Raw genomic sequence first — 7,500 nt, 5'->3', positions numbered from 1 at the left:
CGATGGGTCCCTGATCAATCTGTTGTTTTTTTGTGGGGTCTTTAACTGCACTTAAGCATTTTGAAGCATTTTGAATTTTTTCGATGCAGTAGGGTATTAATTCCTTCCCAAGTTTTCTTCATATTTGCAATATTAAAATAGTCAAAATAGTAGTTCCTTTTACTTGACCTGATGAGGCTACATATTTTGTTTTGATAGAGCTTATATCGAGTATTGTCAACGGAAGTAAATAATATATTTTTTACCTTAATTGAAGTTTTTATTCCCCTTGTTATCCAAGTTTTAGAAAGCTGCTTTGCTTTGCGCTGGGATAAAACCTTCATCAAAGCATGCTTATTAACAATTTTATTAAGTTTGTTAAAAAAGGATGCGAATAATCTATCCACATCATCTCCCCCATTCTCAATCAAAGTATTCCATGACACAATCGTATGGTCTCTTAGTTGATCTCCCATCTGTTGGGAAGGGACTTCCTTCCTCCCTCTTCCCTTATTAAATGTATAATACTACATCACGCAGACCGAGACGACAAATGGCATGACCCAATAAAGAAAAATGGCCGCAAAGGCAAAGGTCCTCCCTTGTTTTACTCTGTCGCAGCTTAACAATGTAAAATATCGAAAGGGTTGCATATGGCTTTCATACAATAAAATAACAACCATTTTTGACTCGGTACCATCACTTTAACCTTTTTTAATTTTGTGTTCAACTTGGCCTACTTTAGGCAAACTATGGTAACTTGGAGGCCAAATTTCATGTAAATGAAGATATCAACACGTTGGGTTGCATATGGATATGATTTATCAAAAAGACTTAAAGAATAAAGGGCTCATGCAACATATGAAGGGAATCCCATGTTTAGAAATGGTGTCAAATCCAGCATTCCTGGAACATACGTTTTTTTTTCTTTGATTTTTCGTCATCCTAAGGGCCTTTGGGAGTTGAACTGACTCATTTTGAACCTCGCACGTGCATATTAATGACTCTAAGCTCAAACTCTTATGAACAAAGGCAATGTTTCGCCTCATTATAGACTTTTATGGTCCAGCGAGTTTTGTTTAAAGGTATTTAATTGAAAGTAATAAGCGAGGCCTATGCTTGCATAAAATGTCGCAACTGTATCTTGTGCGTTGAGACCAGCTAACTTGACCACCTTCATTTACAAAGCATTCGAAAGAAGTTCACCAACCGTCTTTTTCGCTGCTAAGTAAAACTGCAAAAAGTAAATCTCTAATTTATGGGAAAAACTCTTAATTCTAAGAGAAAAACTCTTACATTGTTGTCCGTGGGGTAAGAAGTAAAATCACTTAAAGCTAGGATCATAGCAAACACTCAAGTTTAAGATAAAACTAAATGCTCCATGAGCCTACACTGGGTTGCCTGTGGTGCGTGTTACTCAAAAACGGAAGGTACTGAGTTGGGTGGTAATGAACTGCAGCGTTCCAGGCAATTTTCTCAAGTCGGGGGTCATTAGGACCATTTAAGGGGTCACCCGGAAGTCATACCAGCAAAGGCCCTTTGGCGCACACGTTCATTCGTTTTTCTGAGGTAAAAAACCTGGCTACCAGCCTATTAATCATTTGACAGAAAGAAAATTCCTGTCATCTTTAGAAAAAATAGGCACGCATTGCGTATGTGTGGTAGTGCAGTAACACAGCCCTTTATTCCATATTGTCAACTGAGCTGCGTTTTATCTTCCAGGAGATTCAAGTTGTCTTTGAGTGACATGTAGCTCTAACAGTACACGATATTGTTTTGGTATTGTATATCATTGCAGTGCCATGGTAGAAGTCTTAGGTAAATAGCCCCCTGAGAGGACATGTGGATTAGAACAGTACTAAACCCAGAAAGATTGAAGAAAATAAAAGGGAATCGAGAAACATTGGCTTGCAGGCTGACACGTTGATCATTTTCAAGTTTCCTCACACTTCTTTTTGCCACAAGTTTACGCGAGCACTCTGGGCGTCTGACAGCTTTGTAATACAAAAGTTCACTGAAGTTAGTACCTATCCGGCGGGGTTAGTATCTGGATGGGTGACCGAAAAAGTATACCACCTTGTAACAGAAGCCTAGGGCCGAAAATGCTATTTTAACGCTCCAAAATGCAAAATAACCAATGTACATATTTTGTTGGCTTGCTTTATGCAAAAGAAATATTGATGCAAAAGTAAATAAATATTGATACACAGTTTTTAGAACGCTCGATCGAGACGGTCGATCGAGAATAAAATATTTTGCCATCAGCAACAAAATTTACGACATGAAAACAACATTAATTTTGAACCGCGAATATAAAATGTTACCATCTGTTACCTGTATGCAATCTTCAATTGTGGGAGGAACCAATTACACCAATTTATGTGTACCACCATAAACAATGCCTACAACTTATCTGTTGATATTTTCTTAACATTTAAGTATTAATTAAGAGTACATATATAAATGTATTCCCCGAACTATATTGCCACCTTAACGCAGTGGGGGGGGCTTGCGTGCTTCAATGAGCCTGAGACCTATGCTGGCTGGACCTCTAGAGGTCCTGGTAAGGTCACCCATGGCAGACAGATCAAAGGTTAGGGGCCAGACAAAGAGCAATCTACCGGTCCTCCAGGCTTAGGGGTTTTGCACAGGGCTAACAACCCTGTCATGTAAAGAACTCTTTGTTACGGTAATAGCAACGTGTAACTTACATGAATCATCTGCGCAAAACGAGCATCCGGAACCCATGCCATGGGCAGCAGTGAATGCTGAGAGTGAAAACACTAGAAACTCTGCAGGTAATGGGATTCGAATGCCTGACAGTGGTCAAAGCCGAAAGGAAGCCACTAGGGAGCTTTAGCATCGACGACGGGAACGACAACAAGAATGTCATCTTAAAACATAAATCCGCGTTATTGCAATCACTTCGCGACTATTCCAAGCTTCTTAATATGACAAAATTGTGGCAGTCCCTCAGAAACGAAACCGCTTAATTTAGGGGAGAAAATGAAAATTTATCTCCAAGTGCTGACGTTCTCCATAAAACCTCAAATTTTACTATTTTACGTTGTTTTTTTGCTGACGACGGCAAAAAAATAGACAAAAATGAAAAATACACGTGCAGAGCGTGCAAAGCTATTGTTTTTGCCCACTAAATATGCAAATTTGAGACGTTCTTGTTGCCGTCGCCGTTGTATTTGCTAAAGCTCCCTACTGTCATGACAACGGGAACCGTCTGCACTAAAATGACTACAATGATTGGCTTTTGGAATGTGCCAACAATGTATGAGCAAGGTAGGATGACGCAGGTCATTGCTGAAATGAAGCGTTACAAACTAGCTATCTTAGACATAAGTGACAGTAGTAGATGGACAAGATCTAGGAGAATGAAGACAACAACAGGAGGGACAGTTCACGAGGGGGTTGCAATCATCATGAGGAAAGAAATGGATAAGTACTTAATGGAATGGAAGCCAGTAAACAGCAGCATTATTCAAGCACGATTTAAGGGTAGGCAGACTAACTTGTCCATCATACAATGTTACGCACCTGCTAATGACAGCAACGACAGAGATAAAGAAGCCTTCTTTGGAGTGCAGAACGACAATGGAGAGAGGTTGGTAGAGTGGTGTGCATGATTATTGGTGGAACTTTATTCCCGTATCGCAACATTCACACACTCACTTAGACATCCCCAAATGAGCGGGATCAAAACCAAATAGACCATCTCATGGTTAACAGCATATGGCGCCGCTCCCTGCTTGATGTAAGAGTAAGAAGAGGGGCTGATGCAAGCAGCGATCACTATCTTGTGACTGCAAAGGTGAGACTGAAACTTAGAGCAGCTGGGCCAAATAAACACACTACCCCTAGATATCGCGTCAGCAGACCACAAGACCCTAGGAAAAAAATACCTTTGTCCTGCAGCTGCTACAGATGAGGAACAATTCCAAGCCTTCAGTAACATAAGCGAGCAAGACAGTGAAGAAGAAGACACTGTAAACCAACAGTGGAAGAAAGTGAGGAACATCTTTGATGAAGCAAGTAAAACCTGGCTGGGGATGCAAGAGACTAGAAAAAAAAAAGAATGGATTACACCAGAGACGTCTATCAAGGAGAGGCGCCAGCTGAAGAAGAAGATAAGTGACAGCAGATCAGCCGGACTCCGAGTGACGTATAGGCCGGCATACGCAGAAACCAACAGGCGTGTCAAGAGAAAGATCCGAACTGACAAAAAGGCAGACATGGAAGAGCTGGCAAAGATAGCAGAGGAAGCTGCACAAAAGGGAGAGCAGAGAAATGTCTATAAAATCACTAAATTGATCTGTGGGAAATATACTGGCAACAGAAATGCCCCCATACGAGACAATATATTACGAGCGTATGGAATCCCCTTCCACCCTGCTGAGGTTATCAAAAGTTTCTGGGATAACTTTACCTGCTCGGTTGGTGATGGTGATATCTTATTTGAAGTCCACACTGGTGTCCGACATGGGTGTGTCATGTCCACATTGCTTTTCAACCTTGTTGTGGACTAGATCATGCCAGTGCACCGCGGAGGATCAGATCAGGGGCATCAGATGGACGCCCTTTTCCTATTTGGAAGACCTTGATTAGGCTGATGATCTAGCCTTACTATCACACACCCACACGCGCATTCAAGAGAAGAGGTAACGCCTTAACACCTTTGCGAAGCAAATTGGCCTCAACATCAGCAGAAAGAATGCCGAAATTATGTCACTGAATATTACCGACGCACGACCAGTCCAGATTGATAATGAAAAACTTCCTTGTCCTACGCAGACAGATTTACCTACCTTGGCAGCATCATCAGTAGAGATGGAGGAACTGATATGGACATTCAGAGCCGTCTTAACAAGGACAGAAACTCGCTCAACATGATGAATAAGGTATGGCACTCCTCCGCTTACGGTACACTCACCAAGCTGAAACTCTATCACAGCTGCGTCCTTTCAACTCTCCTGTATGGTTCAGAATGACGAGCGAGTGAAGGCTATTGTTGAAGCACCTGCTCACCAAATTAAGTCAGTCAGAAGTAAGAAGTTTCCTTTGCTCTATTCAGTGTGAGAAGTTCATCCCAAACTTCGCGACAATATCAAGTCCGTTGTGGGACCTGACCTGCAAAACCGCAGAGTGGTGTTGGGATCCCAGAGAAGATAAAGCTTTTGGAGATGTCAAAACCCGACCAACTCATGCACCAGTGATGGCCTACCACACACAAGGTGCCCCAACTCGCCTCACGGCTGACGCTTCGCCAGTTGGAATTGGTGCGATATTCGAGCAAGAGCAAAAAGATGGACTTGAAGTTACAGGCCAATCTATTATGGTAGTCGCAAACTCAGTAAGTTAGAAAAGGATACTCCCAATTTGATAGAGAAGCCCTTGCAGTCAGATGGGCATGTGAAAAGTTCTATCTGTACCTATATGGGATTAAATTCGAGATCCGTACTGATCACAAGCCTTGGTGAAAGTACTCAGTACAAGGTCCAAACCTCCATCAGCCAGAATTGAGAGGTGGCTTCTATACTTGCAGCAGTTTCACTACGAGTTTACGCATATTCGGGGTAAAGACATTGCAGCAGATGTTCTCAGCCGTCTCCCCGTTGGCCAAACCCAAAATGAAGAGGCAAGCGGAACAAAAGATTTTGTTTACAGAGTTGCAATTGAAGCCATACATTAGTGCCAAAGCAAGTAGAGGTTGCATCAGCAGATGACCCAACCTTACAGCTAGTGCGCCAAGCTATTATGACGGATAACTGAGCCGTTTGTCAGGGACCGTTTACAAAGCGGTGCAAGAAGAACTGTGGTTGATTGGACAACTGGTGTTGAGAGGTGGCCGTATTGTCATGCCTGAAAGTCTATGGAATGGACAAGCAAGTGAAAGAGACATTGCGTGCTTGTCATCCCTGCCAGCTTGTAGGGTCCAGAGCCAAACCAGAACCTTTGAGATCAAACAGGGTGCCTGAGGGACCCTGGAAAGAAATCTAAATTGATCTCCTCGATGTTGGTGAACACCTTCTGGTATTGGTATCTTACATTTCCCGTTGGATAGAGGCGATCCCTTTGAAAAAGACAGACGCCCACCACGTGGTTAACTCTATGGAAGCTATCTTTAGGACATATGGCCTACCAGACAGTGTGCAAAGTGAAAACGGGCCACCATTTGCATCGGAAACCTTCCTAGAATATTTGGGGATCGAGCACAAGGAAGGTGTACCCTACTGGCCACAAAGCAATGGAGAAGTGGAGCGTTGCAATGGAACCCTCTTAAAGATTGTACGGATTTCCCGGCTTGAAGGGAGAGACTGGCGGAAGGCAGTCCAGGACTTTCTGTTCCAGCACCGAGTTACCCCACATACTGTAACAGAACAGAACTGTTGTAACTGCAGAACTGTTGATGGAAAGAAAATTGCGTGACAAACTTCCTAAAGTTGATTTTTACCGGTGAGCAAGTCACAGAGGGATATTGGCAGCAAGAGCCGAGGGAGAGAGATGCTCGTTCGAAAGTCCGGCAAAAGGAGTATGCAGACAGAACACGAGGAGGTAAATACAGTGACATTAGACCGGGAGACAAAGTATTGTTTAAATGTATGTAATTTATATAATTTTACTGTTCGACCCTACTGTAATTCAGCCTTTGCCGCGAGAGTACGGTGAATAAACTATACTATAAACAGACATGCGATAGTAAGCTCTCGCCCAATTTTGAACCTGATCCATACGTCTTTGCTCACAAGAGTGGGAATGCTGTTGTGTTACAAGACGCAAAGGGAAACTGGAAAATGCGCAATGTAGCTCACATGAAGAAATTTGTTGAGCCTGCAGCCATAGAAATAGAGGCATCAAAGGTACAAGAACAGCCCGAGCTTCCAGAGCAAGCTGTGGAACCAGTGCAGTGCGACCAGCCAGAAGCTACAGCCACCCATCAGTCAATTGCACAGCCACAGGAAGTCCTTCCGAGCATCTCCCCAGGCAATTCAGACGCTTCTCGGCCTGCGCGCATGAGGCATACGCCCGCATGGATTTTGTTTGCAACTAGTCCACTTGTAAAAAAAGAAAAGAAAAAGACACTGTTGACACTTTTTCTTTAGAGACTTAATTGTTCATGTTAGTATTGTAAGTTTTCCAATAAGTAAAGGCGAGATGTAAAGTATCGGAAACGGAAGTTACTAGCATTCCATGTATTATGGGACGGACACAAAAAGAAAACGTAGTGATAGCACAAATAAATACGTTGTTGTTATAAAGACGAGTTCTTGTCCTTGCGAAGGAAAGACACCACACTTACCATAAGAAATGTATGATGGCCAGGAAAGATAATTATTTGTGTTTTGATATTGGGGCTTCAGTGATTTGAACCTGTATGAACATTAATTATTGATTCTCATGTTAAGTCCCATGTAAGGGGATTTGAGTTAAAGTCGTGCTACGTTTGCCATTTTTGTCCTTTTTTAATGTAAAATAACCTGTTGAAAACATTAAAATTGTTGTGGTTTTCGT

This window comes from Montipora foliosa, chromosome 11, assembly GCF_036669935.1.
Source record: "Montipora foliosa isolate CH-2021 chromosome 11, ASM3666993v2, whole genome shotgun sequence".
Classification (NCBI taxonomy): Eukaryota; Metazoa; Cnidaria; class Anthozoa; order Scleractinia; family Acroporidae; genus Montipora; species Montipora foliosa.
Note: the sequence above shows the minus strand (reverse complement) of the source record.